Genomic DNA, 18,191 nt, shown 5'->3' on the forward strand with positions numbered 1-18,191 from the left:
ACCTTGGCTTTCCATTTATATTTCCGGTAAACTGACTATTTCATCCTTTGCTTTTTTGTCTAAAAGATTTCATCTCTTTTTTTCATGTCAAAGTACTTACCCTTGTCAATATTTATTTTTGATGACAGAAAGAGCAAAATAAGAAATAAGGGGTACAATTGAATTTCTTCAGTGTAGGATTTCTGAAGGATTGAATCAGAGATACTTTTCAAAGTTATTTTTAGGGTAAATTGTATTCTCTTCTTGAATATACACAATGATTATCATTAACATCACCAGGAACTGCATGAATAAGTTATCAACAGAAAAAAGAGTCTCTTTGAGTAGATATCAAAACTTACAATATAGTGTTATTTAAAATACTAGCCTAGAAAATAAGAGTTTCTTCATGAAAAGAGACTGGAGTGGCCCAGTTTCATGGAGGGGTAGAATTGTGAAATAGGTCTGGAAAGACAAGAAGAAGAAAAAATAATGATATCGAAGTCTGAACATTTGCCCCTCAATCCACATCAGACTTCCAACTGTCCAGTTTCTATGACAAAGAGTTGTGATAAGGATCAAATGACATAGTATATTGTTTCTGGAACTTGGGTCAGCCAGCTGACAGAGGCTCCACCATGCATTACTTCATACTCATCCTCAACTCCTTCTACATAGCACACTTCCTAGAAAGGCTACACTCACTTCCTGTCTCTCTTCCACAAGTGATGCCCATGTGATATAACTGGTTATAAACAAAGAGCTTAATATAGGGGCACTTCTTTTTCTTTCCTCTTCCGTGATAGATGCACTTTCCATCTCTGTCTGCCATAGTGAGAAGAGCAGCCGCCATGTCCACCCACCTGCAATGGATGGTCCCTGAGGAACTGCTCCAGCTTCCTGATGAAGAGGAACAAGGAGACATTCATTACTGACACCAATAACCTGAAGGCTCACAACTCCTTCCACTACATGGGCTGATTCACCACTAGACTGTGGGCATGGAGTGTGGGGCTAAGGGGAAAGGTGTAGTGGTAACATGAAGCCAACATCCCACCAGCAATAACCGACCACCTTCTCCTTATGGAACCAGAATGCCCAGGCCACCCTCAGCAGCATCAGGCACATGATCTACAAGAACAAGTACCACCCAGATCTGCACATGCCTGCCATTTGCACAACGAGGGCCTTCCTGTGCAGTCAGAAGCCTGTGATGGTAAAGAAGAAGTGGCCTGCCCTACCAAGAGCTCCTGAACACCTGCCGCTCACCTCCAAAGCAATAAAGATGTCAACCACCTGAAAAAGAAAGAGAGAAAGAGAGAGAGAGAAAGATGCAGATGGGGCAGCCATCTTGAAACAAAGACACAAAACACCAACACACTAGGTTTGACAGATCAGAAAGATATTTTTTTAAGCTGTGTTATTGAGATGTTGCCCAATCCCCACCTGCCCAACTCTGGAGTGTCTCTCACCATACCTCTTTTTATGTGAAAATCTATACTGTTACCTGTTATCTACTGTAATCTGTGTAAGCAATCGTATCGTGACTGTTAGAAACATTGAAACTGGATGCTCACCTACCCCAATTTCTAGACCCTTACTTTTTATGCCCTTCAGGATCCCATGAGAAGGAATTTAAATTAGGTTCTTAGTTGGGATTCATACAACTTGACTGATATTCCGGAGCTCTTCCAAAGGAAACTGAAAGAAAAGAAAACAATGTAATCTCTACAAGAAAGTATATATGAATGTTTCACAAAGGCATGAGTGATGCTGACATCATTGTTGGGACCTGGTATGAGAACTAGTAAATTTCTGGGTAGGGAGTGAGGTGGTACAGCCTTCTGTGAACTTTAAGAGTCAAATAGCTGTGGTATAAAGAACAAAACAGTATTTCCAGAGGTCAAACAGTTCTGCTGAGGAAGCCCTCTGAAAGAGGTTGTGAGAAAAAAAAGGGAAGGATTTTTATACAGGTCGGAGAGAAAGAAAATAGCAATATGATGTTGATTTTTTAAAGATTGATTTATTTCTTTAAAAGAGATAAGGAAAGAGCAGGGGAAGAGCAGGGAAAGAAGGACAAGCAGACTCCATGCTGAGCACAGAGCCCAACTTGGTGTTCAATCTCAAGACTCCAAGATCATGACCTGAGCTGAAATCAAGAGTCAGATGCCTAACTGACTGAGCCACCCAGGTGCCCCAAGAAGATGTTAATTTTTTTTAAGATTTTATTTATTTATTTGACAGAGAGAGATCACAAGTAGGCAGAGAGGCAGGCAGAGAGAGAGAGAAAGGGAAGCAGGCTCCCCGCTGAGCAGAGAGCCTGACGCAGGGCTCGATCCCAGGACCCTGAGACCATGACCTGAGCCGAAGGCAGAGGCTTAACCCACTGAGCCACCCAGGTGCCCCGAAGATGTTAATTTTTAAAAAGATTAGTAAGACTTCTGGTTTCAGCTCTGACATATAAAAAGCTTGGAAGTCATCACTCTAGCCCTTACAAGAAATAAAGTAAGCACACCAAAAAGCACTGACTTTTCTTGGAAGGGCAGAACTGCACAAGGAGTCTAGTTTAAATATTCAGACTGTGGTACTTTAAAGATAAGGAGAAAAAATACACTATGCTAACACTAATCAAAGAATGCTGGAGTAGCTATGTTAATTTGAGACAAAGTAGACTTCAGAGCAAGGAAATTTTTCAAGCATAAAAAGAAGACATAATAACAAAGGAGTCAATTCTCCAAAAGACATAACAATCTTAAATATGTATGAACCCAGTAACAGAGCACCAAAATGCAGGAGGCCAAAACTGATCAAAGTGACGGGAGAAATAGACAAATCCAGTTTTATAGTTGGAGACTTCAACACCTCTGTTACTACTTGATAGGTCAAGGAAATAGGAGACCAATAGCTTATAGGTGACTTGAACAGCCGTAGCAAACAATTAGATCTAACTGACATTAATAGAATACTCTCTTCAACATCATTGGGATATACATTCTTGTCAAGCTTGCAAGGAACATCCCCCAATACAGATCACATTTTGCACCGTAAGATATACCATAACAAATTAAAAAAAAAAAAAAAAGAAATCATACAAAGTATGTTCTCAGACTACAATGGAATTTAAAAGAGAAATCAACAGAAGATGACGCCTGGAAACTCTCAAAATATTTGGATATTAAGCAACACTTCTGTAATAACAGATGGATCAAAGAAAAAAATCTCAAAAACATAATATAAAAGTATGTTGAATTAAATGAAAATGAAAATACAACTTCTCAAAATTTGTGAGAGACAATGAAAGCAGAGCTTAGAGGGAAATGTATAGCATCAAATATACATTAGAAAAGAAATATCTAAAATCAGTAAAGTTCAGCTTAAGCCTTAGAAAACAAGACAAAGAGGAGTAACTTAAGCCTAAAGCAAATGTTAAGGAAAAAAATAAAATTTGAATAGAAATCTGTGAAACTGAAAATAGGAAACCAACAGAGAAAGTCAGCAAAACCAGAAGATCAATAAAATTAATAAATCCATACAGAGGTTAACCAATGAAAAAAGAGAAAAGACCCAAATTGCCAATATCAAAAATGAAAAAGGGTTCCTCACCACTCATCACATGAACATTCAAATGATAATAAAGGAATACTAAGAACATTTCTTTTGCCTGCAAGTTTGGTAACTAGCAATGGACTAATTCTTTGAAAGAAACTGCCAAAACACACAGGAGGAGAAATAGTTAACTTGATAGCCTTACATCTATTAATGAAATTTTGAAATAATAATTAATTTCCAAAAAAGAAAGCACCACACCCAGGTCATTTCAGTGGGGAAAATGCACCAAATATTTAGAAAAAAAATGACAGCAGGTTTATATAATTTCTTCCAGAAAATAGAAACAGAAAGAACACGTCCTCACTCACTCTAAGAAAAACATCATGCTTCAGCTATTCTACCCTCATATCCCTTTGCCGAAGTCCCTGGATACCACTAATGTTTTCACCGTCTCTACAGTTTTGCCTTTTACAGAATATATGATCCTGTAATGGTGAGAATAATAGATTAAGCATTTGTCAAAACCCATAGGGCTTAACAGCACAGACTAAGCCTAATAATGTGTGCAAACTAAAAAAACAAAACAAACAAAAACCTTGAGATCTCAGGATGTAAAGTAGAATGTGACAAAAGAATCTCAAAGTATTACAAAAGTTTGGAACAGCCTCACTTCAGGGGAGTGGATGAAAAGGCACTAATATAAGTCAACCTGAAAATGAGTAGAGTTTGTAAGACTAAAAGCAAAAGAACCTATATTTAACCACTGTGCTCCAGTTGATAGAACTGTTTCCTGTGGGGGTATAGGTTAGCAATTCTGAAAACACCATACATTCATACTGGAATTGAACAGTTAATTAACTGGATAGCAGACAATGGGAGTCAGATCTCACTCTTGGGAGTGGGAGGTTACAGGGAAGGAAGCCAGAATGAGTCATGCGGTAATGGTTTAGACTTGGAGACATCAGCATGAACCAATTTCAGCTTAATAAAGATATAGATCTCTCTCTCTCTCTCTCTACATATATATATATATATATATATATATATATATATACTGTATTATATGTATTATACTGTATTAATTCCAGATGGTAATAACAGTGATAAAAGATGTGGTGTATATGGGAACTCTACACTATCTATATGGTAATTCTGTAAATCTAAAACCTCTCTAAAATAAAATACAAAGTTTGGGGGCACCTGGGTGGCTCAGTCGGTTAAGTGTCTCATTCTTTCTAACCCAGGTCATGATCTCAGGGTCCTGAGATCGAGCCCCCCATCAGGCTCACACTCAGCGGGGGAGTCTGACATTCTCTTCCTATTTCTCACCTTCTGCCCATCCCATCTCTTGCACACACTCTCTCTCTCAAATAAATAAAATCTTTTAAAAAATAATTAAAACAAAATACAAAGTTTATTAGAATATTACTAAGCAACATGGAGGATAACTTCACATGCTATAAGGATAGTGGTGAATGAATTAAATGGTAGAGAAAATTAACTAATAGTTTTTCCCACCTGTCCTTAAACATAGAAGCACTAACTACGCATGCTATGATGTTAGGCACAAAGGCTAGGGACGGATGGCAGACTGTGAAAACAAACTGTAAGTTTCGATACAGGGATGTAATTGCTTGCTACCTGTGGGGCCTTGTAAATGCCCTTCCCTTTATTTTTTTTGAAGATTTTATTTATTTATTTGAGACAGAGAGAGAGAGAGAGCGAGCGAACAGGGGGAGGGACAGAGGGAGATAAAAAATCACAATCAGACTCCCCGCAGAGCGTGGAGCCCATGTGGGGCTCCATGCCACGACCCTGAGATCATGACCTGAGCAGAAACCAAGAGCTGGATGCTTAACTGACTGAGCCATCCAGGCGCCCCGTCCTTCCCTTTAAAACAAAGGTATTAGATCTGATTACCTTTTTTTTTTTTTTTTAAAGATTCTATTTATTTGACAGAAAGGAACACAAGCAGGGGGAGCAGCAGAGAGAGAGGGAAAAGCATGCTCCCCGCTGAGCAGGGACCCCGGTGTGGAGCTCAGTCCCAGGACCCTGAGATCATGACCTGAGCCCAAGGCAGGCACTTAGCCAACTGAGCCACCCAGGAACCCGGACTGATGATTTCTGAACCCTGTCCAGCTCAGACATTCCATCACTCTTTATCCTTTAATCTAGAAGGCAGATCAGTCTCCTCACATGCTCCTAAGTCTGATGCCTCCTCTTGGGCATGGCTGTGTATCTGCTGATAGGTTGTGGGAGTCTATCCCAAGCAGCCACTTAGAGTCAAGGACCTCTACAGAGTACAAGGGAGGTTACAACCTTTCAACCAGGGGTACAAGGTTACAGTAGTCTCCTCACCTCATTGTCACTTGTGTGGCAGTTACTGCTGGGTCCCAGTGCCCTTCATCAGGCTACTGTGCTAGGAGTACTAGCTCACCTGTCCTCCAGAACTGGGCTAGGTTACCAAGGACTGCTTTGTGCAAAGAGGCCTACGAGGTTACAGAGACCCCTTTTCTGGGCATGGGCACATTACTACTAATACTGCAGTATTAAAGCCCAGCCCCCACTCCCCCGGCCCCAAGGTGGGACAATTCCACGGCATTCTTCGCATTACAGAACTCCCTACGAGATCAAAGCTCAGCCTCGATTTGTACCGAACCCACATCTTGGCCTGGCTTCCTCTGCCCTCTCCTGACTGCTTTAATCGTTAGAGGTTTCACTGGGAAACTGTCCCTTACTAAACTAGCTGCACAAGCATCCCTGCTTTAGGCTCTGCTTTCTGGAAAACCTACCACAGAGAGTATGGAGAAAGTTGTAGCAGGCTTCTAAATGTTCTGAGGAAATCATAGGTTTGGCTACGCCAAATTCTCGAAAGCAGGACTCAGGAAGCTGCTTCTTTTTTTAAGATTTTATTTATTTATTTGAGAGTGAGAGAGCACAAGTAGGAAAGAGAGGGAGAAGCAGACGCCCCACTAAGCAGGGAGCCTGACAAGGGGCTCGATCCTAGGGTGCTGAAATCACGACCCGAGCCGAAACCAAGAGTTGGACGATTAACCGACTGAGCCACCCAGGCGCCCAAGCAAGGTGCTTCTGTAAAGCTGTAGAGTAAGAATTCTAGGCTTTGCAGGACACGTATTGTCTCTGCCAAATATTCTATTTCTCCTCTTTTTAAAATCCTTTTAAAATGTCAGCAGCATTCATAGCTCCTGACTCATATAAAAACAAGCAATAGGCACGGTTTGGGCCAAGGGCTGCAGTTTGCTGACCTCTCTGCTCTATGGCATAGAGGTAAACAAACATGGCAGGGTCACCCCACTTCAGAGTGGAGGCTCAGGGGCCTCAGCTGTACTTCTGACTCCTCTGGGGAGGATTAAAGCTGAAACCCGTCTGACAGAGATGCAGCAGGAATTAACTAATGAGCTTTAAAGGCGCCCAAAACATAATGGGCTCTATGAGATGAAGTATTCAGGGATTTATCATTAAATATTCATCTCCTGTTTAATCAGTTGTCTTCTGGTTATGGTTATTATGAGAAGATCTTTTAACAAAATGACTTAATTTAGAAGACCTGAAGATCTCACAAGAACCAAAAGAGTTCCTAGTGAACCGCTGCACATGACTGAGCAAGGGGAAAAAAAAAAAAGCAAGAGACAGAAGATATACAAGAGACACAGACAGACACTCCTAAAGAGGCTGAGGCAGAGACCAAAAGATGGAGGAGAAAGAGAGAGAGAGAGGTGGAGAAGAGATGGGGAAGGGGGAGCAGAAGAGAAAATAAACATATGCAAAGAGGAAAGTGAAAAACAGATACAGACCAAATGACACAGAAAAAGGGATGACGGGTCAAAAACAGCGAGCGAGAGAAAGAAATCAAGAAACAGGGGCAAAGAGAGAGACTAAGAGACAGAATCAGAGAGAGAAAAGTTTTTAACAAGCAGTATGTTCGGCCATGACCGAAAGCCTGGTCTCAATCAGAGAAGCTCTCAGTTCATGTTCCAACACCTGTCTCATTTGGGCCTCTACCTTCACAAGCCAACACCTTGAGCGAGGGAGGAGGCAGATGTGTGTTGTTCGATTTCAAGAGAATATTTTATATTTTATTTTTTAAAAATTTCTTAAAGAATGTATTTATTTATTTGAGAGAGAGCAGAGCAAGAGAGTAGGAAAGCAAGAGTAGGGGAAGGGGCAGAGGTAGAGGGAGCAGCAGACTCCCCACTGAGCAGGGAGCCCGAATCGGAGCTCTATCCCAGGACCCTGACATCATGACCCCAGCCAAAGGCAGATGCTTACCCAACTGAGTCAACCAGATGCCCCAATATATTTTAAAAATTCTGGACTAGATTTGCTGGCTTATCTACTGAGGAGGATACGGGTGACCTTGTGATTCGGTCTGAGAGTGATGTCTGAGAACAAATTCTGAGTAAAACAGAAAACAGGAGAAAATAGGCAGGAGAAAACAGGAGAGACAGGCAGGAGGAATCATGGGATGGGTCACATAATGGAAGAAAAATAGTGTGCCCTCACAGTAAAATGGTCTGGGTTCCAGTCTATAACCTACACCTTAATAATCATGGGAAAGTTACTTAATGTGTCTGAGCTCGCTTGTATACTTTCAGTTTTGCTCTGAGCAACTAAGGAATTCAGTCAAGAATTTGACAAAGCCAGCAGCAATGAAGAAAATGAAGCTGACAACTCCAACCTTCCAACAGAGCTCTGTGGACTCTGTGAGATCATGTATGGAAACCGCTTTCTCAGTGATTAGGTCCCATATGTTTTGCTTCTGTAAGGGCTAATTCTAGACCAATAAAATCAAGAATTAATTTGGCTTACCGGAAATGCCGGTTCACTCAAAACAGTGAAACCTTTGACATATGGTAACTCAGATCTTTTATCTCCAAGGCCAGGGGCACAATCCTGTTCCCATGCCTCAGGGAAGCCACAAGGACAAGATTGTGAGTTTCTCAAAATGACAAAAGGAGCAATGTGAAGTGATCTTAATTTCTAGTCATTTCCTTTCAACGAACATCAGAACTTCCTCTAGCCAGGAAGTAGAGCTGCATTGGTCGCCGAAGAACCCAGAGTGTTTCGTCAGTTTATACTGCAGTTCCAGTACTGGGATTTCCTGCTCCTGTGTTCCCTTCTTCCCATCTGTAGTCAACACCAAGATGAGCCTCTACCCAGATCCCACCTCAATGAAGGACGTGTTGCTCCAGCTGTTGGGCCTGCAGCAGAGAGACAGCCTCCAGCTGTCAGCCTCTTCACTATTTGCCTCAGCTGCAGAGAGCAGCCTGGGCAAGGTCTCACCCCTCCCCGGGTGGTCTACACCCAGTGTCTTAACCATGAGAGAGAGAGGCCAGACCACATGGGCCCAACCTGGGAAAAAATGCTGAAGAGCCTTCCTCATCCCACTACTGTCTGTGGGGTTACTAGAGGTGGTCACAGGGCCTACATCACAGATGGACATCTCCTTCTGCCAAATCTTGCTTCCTTCCCTTCCCCTTGCACAGGCATTGGATCTGAAGATGCTCCTGAATAAATATCCTGCGTGCTTAAATTCTCTGTCATGATCTCCTTCCCAGAGAACAACACTGCAACACTTTCTCACTCTCCTTTTCTCCTTTGTCATATCACACTGTGTAGCATGCCTTCATGAAATGCCAGCCAGGAAAGAATGGAACCCTATCCTGGGTAGCTGGTGACAAGCTGAAAGAGGGCTATATCAGGATTCCTTGGACCCAGCTACCATCTACTAGAATAAACATGGTGCTACAAGGGGCTGGGGATCCATGTAAAAGAAGCAAACTTATATGAATATGTTATTAGCATACTAATATTATATTATGCCAGGCATGGTGCTAGACACTTTTATACCTACTCATTCACCTAATCCTCATTAAGAAGCAGGTGCCATAGGTAATATTCTCCTAGCGTACAAAAAAAGAGTTGAGGCTGAAATGTGTGCATGAACTAAGACTCAAGGTCAAGATCGTCTAACTCCAACTTAAGAGTCTAAACTCCAGCTCACCTCTTATCTGAATCCAGAGCCTACAAGTACTTTCCCCCCAACTCTACTAAATAGGGATTGAGTTTGGTTCAATATAATAAAACCCAAACAACAAGAACTTAAACAAGATGTCTTCCTTTCTCTCAATTGACAAAAGTCATAAGTTAGGTGGTGGCTCAGGAACTGAAGGATGTTAGAGCTCAGGTTCCAAAATCTGCTGGGCTTTCCCTCAGGTCCCCTCCCAGTGTTAAAAATACATTTCAGAAAGAAAAAATAAGAGAGGGCAGAAGGATGGATACCACCTACTTGGCCCCTTTACACAGCAGTGATTTCTACTTATATCTACTTATATCTATTTATATTCTACTTATATCTACTTATACCTTATTGGCCAGAGCCATATCACATGGCACTCATGACTGCAAGGAAATCTGGGAAATATAGTTTGGAATGTAATCTAGGCCTATGGACAGCCTAAACTGAAGTTCACTTTCTGAGAAAGAAGGAGACAAATGGATATTGACAAGACAACTAGCTTCCATACCTGAAGATTCATCTCAGGGATTTCTAAAGGTTTTATAGATAGATAGAGAGGTTGGATTCCCTGGGAAATCAACTCAGAGATGAAAACTTGTACACAGCTTTTCAAGGGACTGCTCTTATGAACAACACGTGTAAGGGAGAACGGGAGAAACTGAACAGTAATGTAAGTGCAACAGAGACCAGTCGGCTTCATGGAGAGCTTGGAAGCTGGAGTGACCCCCAGAGAGGTCCCAAACTGAAGCAAGGGGATCAGCCTTGTAAACCGTTATCACCTGGTTATTGAATACTGGGTGCCCCTTGGAAAGGGGTATAACCTTGGAAGACACAGCCATTTCAGCCAAGGGCAATTCCTGAGAATAGACTCAGCTCTGAACTGCCAGCAACCAACACTCCAGGGAAATAAGTGCTTTGGGCCTGAAGAGGAAATTTGGACAGCACATCTCAGCATCCACAATGCCAGGCTAATAATGAGTTGACCCTCACATGTTGAAGTACAGACTCTCCATGCTGATCTCACAGATGTGTTAGACACAGTGGCAAGTGAGGCACAGAGGAGAGCAAAACCTTCCCCAGTATATTCGTTTTGATGCAAATGCTGCACCGTTGCTTTTTGCAAATCTCCCAATGCTAATGATTGTTATTACTCTAAATAATCATATAGTTCCGGTAAATACTGGGCTCCTGTGAATGTATGCTACCTCTGAACTGGTGACTTCTTAAAAAGAAAAACAAGTGGCTAACCCCAACAGGATTTTCAGGAACTTGGTCTACAAAATATTTTTTTAAAGATTTTATTTATTTATTTGTCAGAGAGAGTAAGGGAGAGAGAGAGAGAACACGAGGATGGGGTTGGGGCAGAGAGAGAGGGAGAAGCAGACTCACCTCTGGGCAAGGAGCCCAATACGGGGCATGAACCTAGGACCCTGAGATCATGACCTAAGCTGAAGGCAGATGCTTCACTGACTGAGTAACCTAGGCGCCTTATAAAATTTTCGATATAAAGAAATGCATTTGGATAACCTATTTGCAATTCACGTAGATCATCTTTTAAAAATGCCCCCAGTCCCTATGGAGACCTTGTATAAATCAGAAACTGTCCCCCTCTTTGGGCAGATGTAGCCCCGAGCTAAGACGATCCACTTGGCAAATTCAGACGTTGGTAAATTCCTTTGTCCACCATTTGGATAACCATACGTGGCTGTGACAAAAGCATTCCACATTTCTGATGTCAGTTGATCCTAAAAACTGTATTAAGGTAGTCATGATGGAGGACACTATCTTCCTAGTTCACAAATGAGGTGGTTTGGGTTGTTTCAATGACTTGCTTGAAGCTACATGACCAGTAATTGTCATAGCCTTGACACAAACCCTAAAATCCTGTCAATCCCAGAGCTTTCCCCAGGACACTACTATCTAAAACAGGATTGTGTAAAACAGTGAATGGTAGTGATAAACAAAACAGAAGTAAGAAACGCACCTACAGGGAAACTGGATAGGAAAAATAGCTTTGTGTGCTAAAACTGCCAACAAATTGTAGAACAAAAACACAGTATGAAGAATACATGTACTGCATAAACAACGGATGATTTCATAGGTAAATATTTCAGAATCTCTAAAACCATGAGTTATGTTGTGTTTACCTTTAACAAGTGTGTGTATCAGTGTACGTATACAGATATATTCACACATCAATGGTTTTACTGTTCCTTTTTTTTAAGATTTTATTTATTTATTTGAGAGAAAGCGAGGGAGCACACGCAGGGGGAGGGGCAGAGGGAGAAGCAGACTCCTCACTGAGCAGGGAGCTGGACATGGGGCTCAATCCTAGGGCCCCAGGATCATGACCTGAGCAAAGGCAGATGCTTAAACAACTGAGCCACCCAGGCATCCCAGTTTTACTGTTCTAAAAGGAACTGAAGATACTTTAGAAGGGCATATCAGATCTAAGAAAACACAAGTTGAGAATACAAGTGAAAAAAGAAAATTAGAAGGGCGATAACATGGTGCTAAGAAAAAGGCAAAAAGTGCATTATCATGAAAATCCTTTCAGTTGCAAAGGACACACAAAAAATTTGTAGAAGTCAAAATTAGAAGGGAAGCTTGATCCTTTATATAATGACCCATGTTAAACAGATTAAAAAGACTAGTTTGTCAGGAATAAAGCTATTAAATTTCTTCAAAAGTAAAACTCTCATGTAAATAAGCCACCTCATCCTAATAGATGTAACTACAATTTGTAAGTAATTTATCAAATGAGACTTAACATGTGCCTGATTTTTTTCTCAGGTTGCAAAAGAAATGTGTTAACTCCAAAAATGTTTAAAATACACAAAAGTTAAAAAAAAATTAACCAACATGTAGAGATAACCACTTTTAATACTGCAGTGTATATTATATCCACATGTATGTTTGTGTGTGTATATACATACACACATTCAGACATGTGTGTGTATTACAAAAAATATACATAATGTGTATAATACACACATATAATTTATAATATGAAGTGCAATATATGGTAGAACAAGATTGGGTTCACCCATTAATCATTTGTTAGCATGCTTTAAAGACTTCCTCATGCTGTATATTAATTTACAGTACATTTACATGTGAAATATTATGCAGTCATTGAAAATCATGTAAAAATTTACTCAACCAAACATATATGGCTAGATATATATGCATATCTTTTCTCTATTATGAATAATACTGTACACAAACATTTTGCAGAATTCTGATTATTTCCTTCTGATCAGGTACTCAAAAAAGAACCAGCTAGGTAAAAAGGCATCAACTCCTTAAAATAATTTACATTAAATTCATAATCTGCCCTCTGGAAAAGTAATACCAATTTCCACTTTTTAAACATGTATGAGGAATTGAGTCGACTTCCAAAGTGGCAGAGTGAGGATCTTGGTGAAAGTGCACTCCCATTAAAATACAGGAGACACTGCCAAAGCAATCCAAACCAATAATTTATTAACTCTTAAAATTAATCAAAGGCACAGGATACACCAAAAACAGTTTATTCAAGAAAAAAGACTATACCTTGGGAAGAACCATGGTGTCTATGACACCTTCATTTGAGTCTTCTCCCATGCTCCCCCACAAAGTCACTGGCGTGGCAGCCATAAAAATCCGATGGTCTTGGGTGCCTGGGTGGCTCAGTTGTTAAGCGTCTGCCTTTGGCTCAGGTCATGATCCCAGGCTCCTGGGACAGATCCTTATCTACATCTGGCTCCCTGCTCAGCGGGAAGCCTGCTTCTCCCTCTTTCACATCCCCTGCCTGTGTTTCCTCTCTCACTATGTCTCTCTCTGTCAAATAAATAAATAAAATGTTTTTATAAAAAAATCTGATGGTCTTCCCATCAACAGAGAGAAGTGACCCCCTTTGGAGTTCTGTTAAAAGCCTATCACCAGGGCACGATCAATATTTTGACCAGACCCACAGCTCTCTGTATAAGCTTCAGTTCTAGGGAACTGTTGCTACTTGAGCTAACTCAGATCTCAGCTATGAGACAAACCCTATCCCTGGGGTGTGACTGAAAACAATATCAATCAGCTGGAATTATTAACATCACAGCTGTCTAGACTGTGATTCAAGTTGGGGAAAACAAGAGCCTGGCCAAAAATATCAAAGATAGACCTGAGGGTGTAGGCAACCATGAGAAACTTTGAAAAGCTTTAAGATATTTCTGGGGTACTAGAAGGCTGTGCACATATGTGGGAGGGTAGTTACGCTTAGGAAAAAACTGAGAAAGGAGAGAGCCCAAGTCACTCATTTTTGGTTGAACTTGAGGCCCTGTGCAATCAGAAAGTGAAAGCTCGGGCTGACTTTGAAACCACCTGATATTTAAAGGGATGCCTACACCCAGGGATCCAGCTGGCAGAGGATGGGAGGCATACTTTTCTCAGTATGTTTAAGGAACTCTTATGACTGATCATTGGCTGACCTATAAACTCTACTGATCCAGAGGTGATCCATAAGAAGCCAAGCTTAATTTTTTTTTTATTTTAAGTGAGAAGAGGACTCAGTCACCACACACCACAGGGAATATGAAACCTATACAAATAGTCCAGGAAAGGCACTGAGCAAACAAGCAGAAACAAGAAAAATTAACCACAGAGCCAACAACAAATCCAAAGTGTCATGGGGAGCTCTAACTCCAGAGTTGCCACAATATGTTATCAAAAATGTCCAGCTTAAAGAAAATTATGAAATGTGCAACATACCAAGAAATTATGGACCCCACACAGGAAAAGAGCAAGTAACAGAAAATGTCTGTTAGGGGCTGAGATTTTAAATTAGACAAAGACTTTAAGCCACATTAAATATGTTCAAAGCAATAAAGGAAACTAGGATTCAAGAATAAAAGTATGCCAGCTATGTCTTACCAAATAGAGAGTATCAACAGAGCAAAATTTTGACACTATGAAGCTTACCAACATACACAAAATGGGGGTCCCAAAGTAAGAAAAGAAAGAAGAAATGGCAGAAAAAAAAAGCATTTGAAAAAAATAATTGAAATTGAAAAAATAAAAACTTCCTAATTTTGATGAAGAATATTAATTTACATATCCACAAGCCCATCAAACTCCAAAGCAGGAAAAACTCAAAAAAATCTACAAGTACACACTGTAGTCATAATGCCAAAAGTCAAAAACAATGAGAAAATACGAAAAACAACAAGAGAAAAACTCTTCACATATAAGGAATCCTCAATAGGATTAATGGGTGATTTCAGTCAATAACCATGAAGGCCAGAACATAGTTGGATGACATATTCCAAGTGCTAAAATAAGACTATTAAACAAGACCTATATTTGGCAAAACTGTCCCTCAAGTAAAAAATTTAAAAAATCCCCAGAGAAACAAAGAAAATTAGTCACCAGTATAACTGCCCTATAAGAATTATAAGAGAGCCTTCCAGCTAAAGAAAAAAAAACAAAACAAAACAAACCAAAACAAACAAAAAAAAACCCAGATAACAAATTGGATCCACACAAAGGAAAAAGAAGACTGAAAATAATTAAAGGGTAAAAAATTTTAGAGGATTTTATTTACTTATTTGAGAGAAAGGGAGAGAGCAGGGTGAGGGGCAGAGTGGGAGGGAGAGAGACAAACAGACTCTGTGTTGAGTGCACAGCCCAAAGCAGCACTCAATCTCATGACCCTGAGATCATAACCTAAGCCAAAACCAAGAGTCCAAATCTTAACTGACTGAGCCATGCAGGTGCTGCAAATGGGTAAATTTAATTTATAAACCTATTTTTCACTCCTTTCTTCTCCTAACTAGTTTGAAAGACAACTGCATAAAACAATCATAACAAAACTGTATTTATAAAGTTAATGCAAAATTTTAAAATGGAATTTTTACATAAATAAGAATACAAAGGAAGAGGGTCACTGGGCTGCCTCAGTCAGTAGACTATGTGACTATGGATCTCAGGGTTGTGAGTTCAAGCCCCATGTTTGGTATAAAGATTACTTAAAAATAAAATCTTTAAAAAAAGAAGAATACAAAGGAAGAAAAGAGAAGGGAACTGTGCAAGAGCAAAGTTTCTGCATACCTGTGGCAATTAGTTTGGTATTAACTCAAACTGATTGTTTTCAAAGTTCAGATATGTAACATCCAGGACAACAAGTATGAAATAACAGAAAAGACAAAGAAAAGCTAATAAAAAATATTTAAATGATATACTAGAAAATATCCATTTAACATAAAGAAATAATGAAGGAATAGAGAGGATCCAAAGGATGTAAGACTAACAGTAAACAAAGAGCAAAATGGCAAATTTTGTAAATCCTACCATATAAATAATTACATTATATATAAATGGGTTAAATGCACCATACAAAAGTAAGAGGTTATCAGACTACATAAAAAGAAAGAGACTCCAACTATATACTATCTATAAGAGACACAGTTAAAGACAAATGGGTTGAAAAGAAAAAGATGGAAAAAGAGAATGCAGATAATAACTAAAGGGAGTTGGATGTTAAAATCAGACAAAGTAAAGGGGCGCTTGAGTGGCTCTGTCAGGTTAAACATCTGACTCTTGATTTTGGCTCAGGTCATGATCTCAAAGTCATGGGATCTAACCTCCCATCAGGCTCTGCACTCAGCACACAGTCTGCTTGTCCCTCTCCCTCTGCTCCTCCCCCTGATCAAGTGTGCTCTTTCCCTCATTCATAAATAAATAAGTAAGTAAATAAATAAAATCGTTGAGAGGTAGACTTTAAGGGGGTTGGGGGAAAGATGACAGAGGAGTAGGGGACCCTATCTCAACCAGTCTCCCAAACTGAGCTGGATATCTATGAGACTGTTCATAATACCCATGAAATCAATTTGAGATGTAAGAAGGTATATCCAGATCTCTACAAACAGAGTATCTCTGGAGGCTGGTTTTGAGGTATGAAGTGGGGAGCCATGATTTTGTGGGCAGAAATTGGAATATAAATGGAATGGAGAGGGAGCCTCTGGGATCCTGTGCCACTGGAGCACAAAAGCCTCCCATGCTGGGGACCAGGCATAGACTTGCATTCTGGTAGCAGTAGGGAAGGGACTTTGGGGCAGCTCCCCAGACTGAAATCTGGAGCTGCGGGAGCATGTGTGCAAACTCGGGTCAGCTGGTGATTTTAGAAGCACAAAGGGGCAGAGATGTGCCTATACCGGGAAGCGAGGGCTGGGAGTGCTGCTGTGAGGAGCACAACCAAGGATGCTGTGGTTTTTAGCAGCACAGACAAAAATTGAGACAGTGTGGTCTGGAGAGCTCATTGGAGAAGAGACTTCGATCTCTCTGTTCTGAGACATAAGTTTGGATATGGTTACTTCTGCTCTGACTCTTGGAAGAGACGCAGAAAGCTACCAGGGAAAGACACTAGAAAATAAAAGGCCCAAAAGAACTGGTTTTCACTGAACCCATCCCCTCCACAGGGGGCAGGGAAACTACCCAAATAGAGTTGCCTGAGTAACAGTGTGCCAAGCCCATCCCCCAGAAAACAGGCTGGAAGAACAAGAGGCCAACAACCCGAAGGTCTAAATAAAACAGGTGCATCTTGCTTGGATTGTGGACAATAATTTGGACTCAGTACATGGTACATGCCCTCAACCACCCCTCAACAGAATGACTAAGAGGAAGAACACCCAACACGGGAAGAATTCAGAGACTGGAACCTCTGCCACAGAACTAATGGATATGGATATAAGCGCGATGTTGGAAATAGATGTCAGGGTAACAGTTATGCAGACAAGAGCTTAGGATGGAGAAAATCATTAATGGCAACATAGATTCTCTAAGGGCAGAAATGAGAACTGATCTGACAGAATGTAAAAATGCTATCAGTGAAATCCAATCTAATCTAGATACTCTAGCAGCTAGGGTAAATGAAGCAGAAGAACGAATTAGTGATCTAGAAGACAAACTGATAGAAAAGAAGGAACAGGAGGAAGCCTGGAATAAACGGCTTAAATTCCATGAAAACAGAATTAGAGAAATAAAGGACACCATGAAACATTCCAATGTCAGAATTATTGGGATCTCTGAGCAGGTGGAAGGAGAGAGAGGACTAGAAGATATATTTGAGCAAACAGTAGCTGAAAGTTTCCCTAATCTGGGGAATGAAACTCAAGTACTTGTGTCCTAGAGGTAGAGAGGACCCCTCCCAAGATTAAGGAGAATAGACCAATGCCACAGCAGGTAATAGTAAAACCCGCAAATCTTAGAACTAAGGAAACCATCTTAACAGCAATTAAAGGCAAGATATTCCTTATGTACAGAGGGGGGAACATCAGAATAACTTCAGACCTGTCCACAGAGATCTAGCAAACCAGAAAGGGCTGACAAAACATATTCACGGTACTACATGAGAAGAACATGAAGCCAAGAATACTTTACCCAGCAAGGCTGTCATTCAGAATGGATGGAGAGATAAAGAGCTTCCAAGCCCAGCAAAAACTGAAAGAGTATGTGACCACTAAGCTATCCCTGAAAGAAATATTAAGGGGGGTTCTATAAAAGGAGAAAGATGCCAAGAGTGATATAACAGAAACGTACATGAAAATCTAATGAAACGAGGACTTCACAGGCAACATGATGACAATAAAATCATATC

General features: G+C 40.5%; 1 pseudogene; it reads left to right on the forward strand.

Annotated features, from left to right (window-relative positions):
• Positions 1 to 830: 830 nt before the first annotated feature.
• LOC116857994 lies at positions 831 to 1,279 on the forward strand (annotated as a pseudogene).
• Positions 1,280 to 18,191: the final 16,912 nt, after the last annotated feature.

This window comes from Lontra canadensis, unplaced genomic scaffold (genome assembly GCF_010015895.1).
Source record: "Lontra canadensis isolate GAN:19392208 unplaced genomic scaffold, GSC_riverotter_1.0 scaffold131, whole genome shotgun sequence".
NCBI lineage: Eukaryota > Metazoa > Chordata > Mammalia > Carnivora > Mustelidae > Lontra > Lontra canadensis.